Source organism: Delphinus delphis, chromosome 2, assembly GCF_949987515.2.
Source record: "Delphinus delphis chromosome 2, mDelDel1.2, whole genome shotgun sequence".
NCBI lineage: Eukaryota > Metazoa > Chordata > Mammalia > Artiodactyla > Delphinidae > Delphinus > Delphinus delphis.
The window spans coordinates 73763555-73777748 of NC_082684.1; the positions used below are offsets into that span (position 1 = coordinate 73763555).

General features: G+C 45.4%; 1 long non-coding RNA gene across 1 annotated transcript; it reads right to left on the reverse strand.

Annotated features, from left to right (window-relative positions):
• Positions 1 to 3624: 3624 nt before the first annotated feature.
• Positions 3625 to 9786, reverse strand: LOC132419597 (uncharacterized). Its single transcript, XR_009518215.1, has 3 exons — positions 9729 to 9786; positions 4576 to 4648; positions 3625 to 3642 (listed from the first exon to the last, which is right to left on the reverse strand). It is a non-coding gene; the product is annotated as an uncharacterized lncRNA (long non-coding RNA).
• Between the last annotated feature and the right edge of the window lie 4408 nt (positions 9787 to 14194).

Sequence of the window (14194 nt, forward strand, 5' to 3'; positions counted from 1 at the left end):
AGAAGCCCGCGCACCGCAAGGAAGAGTAGCCCCCACTCACCGCAACTAGAGAAAGCCCGCGCGCTGCAACAAAGACCCAACACAGCCAAAAATAAATAAATTAAAAAAAAAAAAAAAGAATGGATCTTTTATGGGGATGTGAGCAGGATTAAGGAAAACCTATAAGAGACTGATGTAGTACTCTCGGGCTAGTTTAGGGGAAGCTGTTAACACCTGGAAGCCGAAAAGGGAACAGGGAGGAAGTGGTTACTGGAGCCAACCAATGGGCCAGAGCTGGAGCTGTCGAAGGCCTTAGGGAAAGATGCACAGCCACTGACAAGCTGGGCCAGTGGGAGGGAGCTGCCTTCCAACTTCCTGTCAGTGCCTAGCCCTGGCCAAACCCCATCAGAAGCCAAAGGGCAGTGGGGTCAAGGCCAGCCACTGAGGTCAGCCTCCAGGACACAGGGCAGGGTGGAGAAGAGCGAAGAGGGAGACTGGAAGGGACACAGAATAGTCGGCATACCCCTTCGTCTCTTAGCAACCACAGGCTGATGAGGCGTCAGGAAACTGCAATGATACTAATCTCCCCTACTCTTCTCCCCACCAACACTTTCTCTCTCGGGAACAGGGATGAATATCCTTGCACTCCTATTCAGAACACAGGACTTACAAAGACTAACATGCAAACCCCAGGTCTGTCACTGCATCAGTTTCTGGGGGGCTGCTGTTACAAGTTACACCACCTGCAGGCTTAAAACAACAGAAATGTATTCTCTCAAAGTTCTGGAAGCTAGGGACTTCCCTGGTGGTCCAGTGGTTAAGACTCCCCGCTCCCAATGCAAGGGGCCAGGGTTCGATCCCTGGTCAGTTAGCTAGATCCCGCGGGCACGACGAAGATCCCACATGCCACACCTAAGACCCAGTGAGGCCAGATAAATAAATAAATAAATATTTTAAAAAAAGAAAAAAGTTCTGTAAGCTAGAAGTCTCTAATCAAAATATACAAAGCTGGGCTTCCCTGGTGGCGCAGTGGTTGAGAGTCTGCCTGCCGACGCCGCGGAGCGGCTGGGCCCGTGAGCCATGGCTGCTGAGCCTGCGCGTCCGGAGCCTGTGCTCTGCAACGCGAGAGGCCACAACAGCGCGAGACCCGCGTACCGCAAAAAAAAAAAAAAAAAAAAAAAAAAAAAAAAAAAACATATATATATATATACACAAAGCTACTATATGCAACTGACTATATGTAACTGGTGTATGAAAAGACAAGCTGTTCAATGGAACAGACTAAAAACCTAGAAAAGAAGAGCAGCTGCATATACTGGAATTTAGTATATGACAAAGATAGCCTCTCAGTCAGTGGAGAATACCGTGTATTTTTCAATAAATAATCTTGAGACAATGGGACAGCCTTCTGGGATAAAATAAAATATGCATATTTCACCCCATATGGCAAAACAATTCCTGAAGAATCAAATATTTAAATATTAAAAATGACATCATGAAACTACTACAACAAACCATGGGAGAATTTTTTATTGTTATATTTGGGAGAGGCAGGCCTTTCTAAGAATGACACCGTAGCAGAAGTCATTAAAAACTTGCTTAATATGTTCAGTTACATAAATATAGAATTTTTTTTCCCATGGGAAAATAAACACCATAAGCAGAATCAACAGACAAATGAGAAGCTGGGATAATATATCTGTCAATTATATCACAGACCAAGAGCTAATTCCCTTAATATTAAAACAGCTCTCACAAATTAATAAGAAAAAGACTAATTCAACAGAAAAGTGGAAAAGGCTGTAAACAGTCCACAAAAGAGGAAATATAAATGGTTCTTAAACATATAAAAAGATGCTTCTCTTCACTCTTAACAAGAGAAATGCAAATTAAAACTATAGCAAGACAGCATTTTTCACATACAGGGTGGCAAGGATCAGCAGTGTTTGCTAACACGCGGTGTTAGCCACTCTCTTATCCTGCTGGCATGTCCACACAACCCCCAGAGAGAACAATTGGTAAAATCCATCAACTGGCAATTTTTTTTTTTTCGCGGTGTGCGGGCCTCTCACTGTTGTGGCCTCTCCCGTTGTGGAGCACAGGCTCCGGACACGCAGGCTCAGTGGCCACGGCTCACGGGCCCAGCCGCTCCACAGCATGTGGGATCTTCCCAGACCAGGGCACGAACCCATGTCCCCTGCATCGGCAGGCGGACTCTCAACCACTGCGCCACCAGGGAAGCCCAACTGGCAATATTTTAACTGGATATACTCTGTGGCCAAACAATCGCACTCTAAGATCGTATTTTACAAATATACGCTCACATGTGCTTAAAAATATATATATGAGCAAAGATACTCTGCAGCAGTGTCATGGCAGATCAGAAATAATCTAAATGTGGACTCACACAATGGAATACTGTCATTCAGAAAAGCAGGGGGTAGAATTAAGTTCCTCTATTTGTCCTAATATGGAACTATGTCTAAGACGTATAAGGGTGAACTTATAAAGCCAAGTGCAAGGGAAGGAGGGCTGAGGGAACCATCAGATGCTGGCTGCCCCAGTCTACCAGCCAGCACCCACACCCAGACGTACATTCACCGTGTCCCTAAGGAAGCTGAGGCTTCTGGGCTCTTCCCTCACGTAGGCCCCTGCCAAGGCCTTGGGAGGGGCCCTGGCCACGTGCTCACACAGTCCTGTGTTTTTGTAAAATCTGCAAAAATATTTTAACCCCAGCTGATAAGACCACTGTGTCTCTCCTTTCACACTTCCCTCTGTCACACTTCCCCTTGAGTCAGGTGACATTGGTACAGCCAAGGGCATTTGGGGGATCTGGCTAAGGGGAAGGTCGGCTGGAGACACATTAATTTCAGGTTGATGGGACAGATTTATGTGGCTTGCAGTAACTTCCCCACAGAGTCAAGTTATTGCTTGCTGTCCCAGTGTTGAAATGGCCTCCAGAAGTATTCCTATTGCCCGCTGTGTCACCTCATCTAGGATGGTCACACCAAGGTATAGGTCACACAAACTGCACATAAAGCAATTAGTAAGAATTTTAAAATACCATATTTTTCTGAATATCACAGCGTTTGTGATATTTATGTTTTTTAAAATGTGCAATTTAGCTTGATTTTTCTATGTTTTGTACCAAAATTAAAAGCAAAATGCTGAATCCCTTGCTAACCTCTATTTTTAGGGGGAAAAAGTCTACTGTCCGGAGTGTCCTTTCTATTGGCTTAGACCTCAGGAGTCGAGGTAGCCTGATACCACCTGTTTGGACCCCCCAAAAGGAAACTTCTATCAGCAGGAAACATATGTCCTCTATTTGATAACGGCCCTTTGTCTCCCCTGCAGATTCCCCAAAGCCAAGTTTCTCATACCTAAAGCATTTGCTCCCTGTCTCTCCTCAATTACATTACAAATTAACAGACTATCTCCCGTGTTTCACTGTTGGCAAACACTCAGGTAATGCAACCCTTCAGCGGGTGCTGGTATTTCTGTGGGACAGATTCCTGGAAACAGAATTGCTACACTAAAGGCTGTGCTTGCTTACATTGTTCTCCAGAATTATGGTGCACTCAAACCATGGAAAATTATGTGGCCAAGAAAAATAATGAGGTAGATGATTGACCAATTCCTCAAAGTCGGGAAGCAGGGCACAGGCTGCGAAACAAAACATAGAGCATGATTTTAAAATGAGGGTGGGTGAGGGCAGGCAGGCAGAAAATGTCCACTTTCTGCTTCAGAGTCCATTACCTCTTTTCAATATTTTAAAATATTTTTTAATGAGCAGGAACTGCCTTTATAATTTTTAAAATATTAACTGGATGAAGGCATATCTGTTGTTATACAAATATATCACTACCTAAGGAGGAGAATCTTCCTTCTGTTATTAAGAATGTTCTATAGGACATCTCGCTCTCAAACTCACTTCTGAAACAGAGATCATCCCTAAGATTTTAGGATTACTGTTTATCTTGGCTTGAGCTGGCAAAGAGAGTCTCTGTCCCCGACATCATTCCAGATACGGCAATTTCTGCCTGCCTCGATCCTGGCATGTTTCCAGCCCTTCCTACAACAAGGCCGGGGCGGGGCTCCTGGGGATCTGCTCCCTAGCTTCCCAGGGACACGGGTGGACCCTGGTGGCTACCACGTTTTCCCCATATTTATGGCCACGAGACACTGGTGCACTTTTGGTAATTGTTGCAAAATACCAAGAGCTCTGTGGGTGTGAGGCTATGGCTTTGAGGCTGGTGGAAGGATTTTTAGGGTGAGCAGCTATAGAGAGGCTGGAGGTCTGGCGGGGGAAACAGCACAGTGTGTGCTGGGGCAAATGCAAACTTGCCTGGAGGCCACTGATGGCGGGGGGCACAGCTGGTCAAGTGGGACTCCAGTGGTCAGAGGCCATCACAAGTCAAGCAAAACAGGATAGGCTGTGGGGAGCTTTGAGGCGGGGTCTCTAACAAGGCTATGACTAATTAAAACCACTCTGAAGCTATGACCACCTCCCAGTTCCTGGCCTCTCCCAACCAATCAATCATCAAGTCTTGTAGATTGATTTCTCTTTTCTTCAACCAGTAAGTATTGAGTGCCTACCGTGTGCCAAACTGTGTTCTGGGTGCTGGAGGTACATCAGTGGTCGTGGTCCCTGCTCTCATGGAACCTGTTTCTAGAGATGAACAACAACAACAACAAAAAGACATAATGATTTCATTGTAACTGTATTAAGTGTTATGAAACTAAAGGAGTACTAAAAGTCCTGCAGGTTTTTTTTAATTAACTTAGTTGCCTGTGTTTCCTAAACTGACCTCAGAAATTACCACTTCCCCTTATTTTGTACATATAGACTTTATTTTTAGAGCAGTTTTAGGCTCTCAGCAAAGTTGAGTGGAAAGTACAGAGTTCCCACGTCACCTCTCTTCACATATGCACTGCCTGCCTCACTGTCAACATCCCACATGGTACTTTTGTAACAATAGATGAATCAACATGGACACATCATTGCCAACCAAAGTCCATAGTTTACATTAGGGCCCTATTTTAAAATATAGATATAACAATGCAATAACACTGAGACTCACAGCTGCAGGCAGTAGGAAGCCTAAGCACTTTCTAAGAAGGAAGTGGTATGCTTAGATTACTGTTTTGCACGAACAATTCGTTCACTGCTTCTTCTTGTCTCACCCATGAATGTGTCCTTATCTTCTGAGATTTATTTGGTTTAGATGCCGCAGACTACATTTGCCCAGGCTACTGCAATGACTTTTAAAGTAGTCCGCCGGTCACCAGACCATCCCCCCGACCTTCACCCCTGATTTGACTCAGAATCCAGATTCCCCAGGTAACAGAAGAATACCACTTTCTCTGTGGCGTGAGTTTGCTCAGACGTTTTCAATAACTCTTTACCAGTGGTTTTCCAATATTCTTATCTGTGGAACCCATTTGGCGATGACAGTAGAATATAGTGATTAAAAGCATAGGCTCTGATATCTGTAGCCCAGAGATGACATTCTAGCTTGAAGAATCCCAATTTCTTCATCTTTAAAGAGAGGATTATAATACTACCTGGTCAAGGAGAGGGGAGATTGTGGGGCATTAAGTGAGATAAAACACGCAAAGTGGGCTTCCCTGGTGGCGCAGTGGTTGAGAGTCCGTCTGCTGATGCAGGGGACATGGGTTCGTGCCCTGGTCCGGGAAGATCCCACATGCCGCAGAGCGGCTGGGCCCATGAGCCATGGCCGCTGAGCCTGAGCGTCCGGAGCCTGTGCTCCGCTACGGGAGAGGCCACAACAGTGAGGCCCACATACCGCAAAAAAAAAAAAAAAAAAACACAAAGTGCTTACTACAGTATGAAATAAACACTTGATAATATTAGCTCTTAGTGTTGTTGTTATTACTACTGCTCATAGGAAATCTTAAAGGAAGTCTAAAATATGAGATATAAAAATCAGTGCATATGATTTGAACACCATGGTTCTACCCAGCCTGCAGGACTAATCTCTCAGCCCAGTCTGATACCCCTCCATCCCCAAATTCACTGTTCGCCTTTACAACATTCATACCATACTGATCCATTCACTTTGCACAGTTATGTCATAGACTCTTTGAACTTTGGTCCATGCTGTTCTTTCACTTCCTCTCTACCCATCAAAACCCTATCTACAATCTGAGGTCTCAATCAAATACTACTTCCCACTTCCTTCTGAAGACTCTCTTGGCCATTCCAACCTCTTCTCTGACCAAGTAGCACTCACTATCTTTACCAGCTGTTTCCAACCTTTCCCTTCTTGTTCTTCTTCCTCCCACCCTGGAGAATTCACATGCCAGATATACACTCTGAGTATGACCACAGTTGTGCAAAGTTCCTAGTTACGATAGGAATGGTCTGGTCTCTCACTGGTCTCTCACTGCTACTGGTCTCTCACTCAGTAAGGTATATTAGAATGCAAGTGAGTGGGAGTGGCAGTTTTTACAGGCATACACGTAAAGATGCTCTGTTTCATCAAGAAGCATTATTCACTCGTGTAGTGGGTTGAATAGTGTCCCACCAAAATTCATGCCTACCTGGAGCCTCAGAATATGATATTATTTGGAAATGACGTCTGAAATTATTTGCAGACATCATCAATTAAGATGAGGTCTTACTGGATTAGAGTGGGCTCTGAATCCAACGGCTGGTGTCCTTGTAAGAAGAGGAGAGGACACACAGAGACACAGAGGAGACACGTGGAGGAGAAGATTCTTCCCTAGAGCCTTCAGAAGAGCATGGCCCTGCTGACACCCTGAAATTCTGGCCTCCAGAACTGTAAAAGAATACATCTGTGTTGTTTTAAGCCACTCGGTTGGTGGTAATTTGTCAAGGCAGCCACAGGGAACTAACTAATGCAACTAGCTTCAACATTTAAACTACTTTTAGTAAAAAAAAAAATTTGTGTGCCCCTTTATAAGGCCTCAGGTCTCCCCACCGTGGCAAGTGGTCGAATGATCTATAGGATGCATTTGACCTCATCACATACCGTCTTCCAGGGTTATCGCCTAAAATTCTAGAAGACAGCAGTCACAAACAGTGGTCAGCAGGAGACCTACTGGCTGAGCAGAGCCTGGGATAAGCAATAGAGAGTGGTGGGGGCTCTGATGAGCTGGAGATGGAATGTCTAGTCTAAATGGGCCAGTCGGTACTCAGCTCTCGCGGCTTGCTGCCAAATCTCCCCTTTTTGCCGTGCGGCGTGTGGGATCTTAGTTCCCTGACCAGGGATCGAACCCGCACCCCCTGCAGTAGAAGGGCAGAGTCTTAACCACTGGACCACCAGGGAAGCCCAAATCTGCCTATATTTCAAGAAAAAAAAAATAGTAAAGCTGATCTTTATGTGAAATAGAATTTTTTTTATTTTGGCAACTCTGGTAGACTGCAATGGCCACACATTCCTCTCATCCCTATATTAAACAGGCAGGATTATTAAAGCACCATGCCAACCAAACAAATACCTCCGTCACCAGTTAATGATCTCTTAAACGTGAACCCGTGGAAGACAGAAATCATATCTTAACCATCTCGATGTCCTCAGTGCCTACCATTACCTGATACTATTTAATCACTGCTTTGAGAACAATAAATACAGCTATGTGGCAAACTCCTGCACAGCTGCAGTATCTGTGAGGATAGGTCTTTGCTGTACATGCCTTTTCTTTTTTTTTCCTTCTTCCTTGAGGTACGTGGGCCCCTCACTGTTGTGGCCTCTCCCGTTGCGGAGCACAGGCTCCGGACGCTCAGGCTCAGCGGCCATGGCTCACGGGCCCAGCCGCTCCGCGTCATGTGGGATCTTCCCGGACCGGGGCACGAACCCGTGTCCCCTGCATCGGCAGGCGGACTCTCAACCACTGCGCCACCAGGGAAGCCCCTGTACATGCTTTTTCAATCCCAGCAGAGACCAACACTTTCCCCTGCAGTTCTATATTCCTTACAAAAAGAGTGATTGTTAGATAATGAATTAGTAATGCAAATTGCATAATAGAATGGAATTTGGGAATGGCTGATGAGCCATGAAGCCAGAGCAGATTTTGGTGACAGTGTTACATATGGGAGAACAAGAGGTCACCCTGACCGACTACAACTCTAGAGAAAAAAATGAGGAGTCTTGATGGAGACAGGAGATGGAGCATAGCCAGAGCCACCCAAAACTGGGAGACCCCAAAACCAGGTGAGACTGTGGTCAGTAGCCAATGGGGTGCTAAGTTAGGAAGGGCTAAAATTTTCAGGATGGAGAAAATAATACCAAAACAACCCAAAATGGAATTGGAACTTAATCTCCTCTGCCTTGGAAAAACATTTCATGCTCTATATCTTGACTCACGTCAAGGGTAATAAAACGTTTCAGCGCCTGGTTGAATCTAAGTACTATGACTTCTTCTGCACAGCCAGGGCATGGGGGGCTGGCCAAGTACGAGGGCAGGCCAAGGCCTTGGCCAGCCTTCTTCCTCTGTCTGTTGCCACCATGAGGGACAAGGTACAAAGGAGACTTCTCTGAGACTGAGCAACGTCCTTAAAGGGCCTAAGAATGGAGGGGGAGGGGGCACAGTGGGAGCTCAAAACAAGTTCTACCCCTAGTCTGTACAGACACCCAGCCCGTATCGCATCTCCACGCCACCCTATCAGGGAGGGACTGAGGGCTTGGACCCTTGTATCCCGTATTTTATCTAGCAACCTTGAGAAGGAAGGTCACCTTCTGCAGTCTCCTCTTTATGCTGCCATTTGTTACATAACCCCCTGGCACGTTAGAATTGGAAGCGACCTCAGACACTGTTTGGACCAGCCCAACCCCTGCATTTTACTACTTAAGAAGTGAGCGATATCCAAACGGGAGCATGAATCCCAGGGCCTTCGATTCCAAGTCTGAAGTTCAATCTCCGGACTGTCTCTCTGCCTCATTTGAAGGCAACCCTGCATGTTTACTTTTTGTCTGATTTCACCCATGTGATAAGGAATTGGCTGCAGTACCGTGGAAAAGATTGCTTGACCTGGAGTTAGGAGATAGCCTTAGAATCCCAGCTCTGTCCCTGGGGAGCTGTGTGACTCCTGGCATTACTTAAGCCCTCTGTGCTTCAGTTTCCTCATCTATGAAAAGGGAAAGAGTAACAGGAACAACTTCCCAGGATTGTCGGGAGAGGATTAAATGAGATGGGCTTTGCGAAGGGCTTGATGAGGCGCTTGGATCAAGGTGAGCTGGACCCAAGTGTTATCTACTTCTGTTGCTGCTGTTCTTAGCACATATTTCTGAGCCTTGGTTTGGGGTTGCAGAAAACTTGGAGTTAAAACACATAAAGCATGCCCCTAATACACATCACACAAAAAACTGGCAGCTTTTATCATTCACTGCACAAGGAGAGACAAAGAGTTATAAACACTGACCCTTGTCTTTAGGATCTTAGAATCTAGTAGAGGAGACAGGGAAAGCTCCCTAAAAATAAATCTATGATTACTAGAGGCCACATGACTGATAATCCTGAGAAGGGGGAACTGATCTTCAAGGGGTGGTGTGTGAAATTGCAGAAGAGGATATGGGATGTACAGCTCACAGGAGCAGGAACAGGGTCTTGCTTTTCTTAACCTTCTTCCTCCTCCCACCTGCCCACCCCACCCTTCACCTTGTTACTGCTGCCCCCTGGTGTCCGTCACCTTCCTAGCACTCCTGGGTGATAACCCAGGCGCTGTTCACTCCTGGGACGCTCTGGAGGGAGGGGCTCCCACCTACCCCAGGACACTGCCAAGCGTGATTGAAACTCAGCTAGGTTCTGCTGGGAAGGAAGGGGTCTCTTTTCTTCAGATTCTGCAGCCTGGACAAGGACACAAACAGCAACTGCCTAGATGGAAGGAAGGGAAAAAACCAGGAATTTATTGTACGGTGGAAAGTGCATCCAAAGTGCCTGTGACACATCCAAATGGATGCAGGGCCTGAGAGCAGTAGATGCAGAGGCTGTGTCTCCAAAAGTTACAAGATCACGGAGCTTTAGCACGGATTGCCCCTCCCCCTACTAGCTTCAGCTTCACTCCCTCACTGGCATCAGTACCTAAATATGCTTGTGTTTTTCCTTATAACAAAAATAAACATCTCAACCCTTTTCAAGATTCGTGGTCTGTATTTTGTAGAACGTTTGCCAAGTGTTGTTTGTTGCTTTCTTATGAATAAACTGAGGTTATGGGTTTGGGGGAAGAATATCACAGAGCTTATGTGAGATTCTTAATGCATCATATCAGGGAACACCTGATATCAAATGACTTATTGCTGGTGATGTTAACCTTGATCGCTTGGTTAAGGTGGTGTTTGCCTGCTTCTCTACGGTAAAGTTGCTAATTTTCCCGTTTCCATACTCTATTTGTTAGAAGCAAGTCTCTAAGTCCAGACCACATTCAAGACAAAAGGAATTAAGCTCCATCTTCTAGAGCAAGGGGTAGCAAAGGATTTGGGACAGTTCATTAAAACCCTCACAGTAATTAGTAGGGCTAATTTTGGAGCAGACACTTTGAGGCTTTGCAAATATCCTGTTCTTCCTTAAAGTTTTACCTACTGATTTTAGCATTCATCAATGCATCTTGCCTATAGCAATTATTACTATGATGGTCTTATAGTAGACCATCTACCATAGTAGATTTTCTAGTTCCCTCATTCCTTCTACATTTATTAACAGGAATTCTTCTGTAAAGACCTGTCCCTCTCCCCCAGTTAGTTATTTATTCAATCATTTATTTGCAGCAGTGTGGACTTAACAGAGATTTATTTTATTCTTTGAATTACAGTTTAATATTATCATTATTTATTACATTGCTCGTATTGTTTCAGCTTTGGCCATTGGAACATCTTTTGAGTTGTCTCTTGTGTCCTTTTGATATGCACCCCTCCCCTTTTTTTGCACTTACTTTCTGGTAATGCAAGTTGCTCCAGGATTACCTTGTATTTTCCCTGCCCTAGCTCTAGAATTAGCCATTTTTCCAAGGAACCCTGGTTCTTTTTATTGGAGAATGGTTTTTAGAAGCCAACATCTGGATGCTAGGTGTCTTCATTGATAATGGGGTGCCACTCATTTTAGGCTCTCTTAGCAGAAAAAGCTAGCAAATATACGTATGTATATTAACCCCTATACACACCATATCTATATTTGTCTCTGTATCTATTTGTGTGTATGTGCATGTATTTTATATATACTTATATAAAACAGATATCTATGGATTATAGATCTATCTATATAGATATTTATATAGCTCTAGTATATATTCTATAATATTCTATATATAATATTATGTAGATATAGACATGGATATAGATATATGTAAAACGAGCATGAGTTCATACTGATATCTCCAATCTGAATCCGGCACCACAGGGTTTCTCCTAGCCTTCCAGCCCACACCATGATAACCAGCCCCTGCTTTCTCTGACAGTGAGAAGCCTACCTCACTACAATGTATTTACTTACTGTTCAACACTAGTATATAGGTTAAGTAGCTTCAGAATCATTAACCTGTAACAAATTTACCAACTATAATCTGTACGTATGATTCCTTTTGTCTTTAGCCTTACAGTACCCAGTCAAAACATTGTTTCCCCAAATTACTGATTTTAGCTCCTTCCCACCCACCACCACCTTTTCCATATATATTCATAATACATTTAGATTCATATATCACACTTTACATTCTATCCTAGGATTGAATGACTCTTTAAAATTTTGTATATAATTAATTTCCATCTGTGTAGAGTTCTATAGATTTTGACAGTGGGACAGAGTCACGTGTTCACCACCGTGAGATCACACAAAACAGTCCCATCACCCTGAACATTCCCATGTGCTATCCCTTTGCAGTCAACTACTCCTTGTTCTCTAAGCATTCCCCCCGCAGCCACTGATCTGTTTTGCGTCTCTACCACAGTGCCTCTTCCAGAATGTCGTGTAAATAGAATCACACAAAATGTAGCCACTTGAGTCTAGCTTCTTTCACTTAACAAAGTGCATTTAGTATTTATTTATATTGTTGCATGCATCAATATTTCATTAATTTTTATTGCTACGTAGTATTCCACTGCTTGGATGTACTACAGTTAATCTGTTCACCTACCGAAGAACATCTTGGTTGTTTCCAGTTTGGGTTGATTATGAATAAAACTGCTGTAAACATTTGGGAACAGGTTTTTGTGTGGACATAATTTTTTATTCACCAGGGTCAATACGTAGGGGAGAGATTGCTGGTGGTATCACATGGCAAGTCTATGCTTAATGTGGTAAGGAATAGCCAAACTGTTGATATGTCCTTAAGTCTCTTAGAGTTTAGAGGTTCCTTCCCCATCTCCTTTTTTTTTCCCTTTTCTTTTCTTGGGATGTTTTGTGGAAGCAACCAGATGCTGAGGCCACTAAAACCAGCTCCCAAAAAAGCACCAAACCCCTGCGCGCTTCCCACATCTGGAGTTTCCAGGGGGTCCGTGAGATGCCACTCCTCTGCAGCCTTCTTCCCGACACTTAGAAAGTCTGGCAGGGGGTGCACCAAGGCATCACAGAACTGCTCCAGGCAGAGCCCAGATTCACCTGGAAGGCTACCCAGTGTGCCCTCCCCAGGTGTCTCAGAGGTCAGAGACCCAGCCAGAGAAGGAGACTCAAAAGTTCTGGGGCAGCTGCTGCTGCACCAGAGCTCCAGGCTGCCCCGAGACCATCTCAGATTGTCCATGGAGCAAGACCGAGCCAAGGAGAGGGGAGAGGTGAGCTGCAATGTCAGGAATGTGTGTGCCTTTCCCCTCCCTTAAGTGCACTTTTGCAGGTGACCTTCCACCCAGAGCAGCCCAGACTAGATCTATGAGAAGGGGGCAGGGAGCTGTTTTAGAGTCTGGAGTGGGAAGGAAAGACCTTTAATTGACAGATGACTCTAGTTCTCAAACTTTCCTGTGCCGGAGAATCACCTAAGGCAGCGGTTCGCAACCTTTTTGGCACCAGGGACCAGTTTCATGGAAGACAATTTTTCAATGGCTGGGGGCGGAGGCGGGTGGTTCAGGCAGTGAGCAAGTGATGGGGAGCAATGGGGAGCGGCAGCTGAAGCTTCGCTCGCTCGCCCGCCCGCCCACTGCTCACCTCCTGCTGTGTGGCCTGGTTCCTAATAGGACATGAACTGGTAGCGGTCCACGGCCCGGGGGTTGGGGACCCCTGACCTAGGGTGCTGTTTAAAATGCAGAAACCTATGCCTGCCCCCAGAGAATACAATTGAGTGGGTCAGGGGTTGCCTAGAAATCTGTATTAAAAACAAAAACAAACAATAAAATAAAATAAAACCAAAAAACCTCCCTACTGACTCAAATGCAAGTTATCTTCAGACCACACTTTGAGAAACCGTGGCCAAGAAAGTCTTTTCTGGCACCGACCGAAGATCCAGCCTCCTTCTCTTCCCTCTCCCAACTCCAGCCTCAGGGAGCTGGATGTCTGTAGGAACCTGGGAAGAGACAATGACCTTGGGAGTTGACCTGCCCACCTCAGGATTCTAATGGGAAGAGGGATTAGGCATGTGAAGTATGGGCCCACAGGGCAGAACGCTGTGCTGGAAGAGCAGTCACAGGGAAGCAGATGGAAGCTCTACCCAAGGAAGAGCTGTGAGGCAAATCTATTGTATCAACCCCAGCTTAAGCCCTACCATCTAGTGGGAAAGCGCCCATTATCCTTGGATAACTAAGCTTCCTAGCATGGCTACAAGGCTCCGCAGAACCCAGCCCCTGCTTCCCTCTCTGGTCCCCACTCACAGCGCCCCCACTTCCAGAACTTCACCAGTCCCACGAGCGTGCCAAGCCCTCCATCTGCTGGCCCTCCCTGTTTGCCTCTCTCCTCCAAGACATGGCCCATCTGGTGGCTCTGCCTGGCCTGCCCTTCCCCTACTCTCAGTCCAGTCAGTTCCCAGTCATGCTTCAGATCCCAGTCTAGAAGTCACCCCTGAAGTTCCCTCTGACCCCCACAGCTGGATGGAGTGCCCCTGTGCTCTGCTCCTTCCCCATATTAAAATTGTTTACTCCCCCCGCCCAAGACCTGACATATTTTCTGTACAAGAAACATTTACTGAGTTGAATTGTTGAGTTATAATGTGTGTTTACTTACTGTCGCCCCATGAGGCTATGAGGTCCTCCAGGACGCATTGGCTGGCACTTAGTAGCTGCTCAATAAATGCCCGGCAATGAATGAGTGGCAGTGCTAT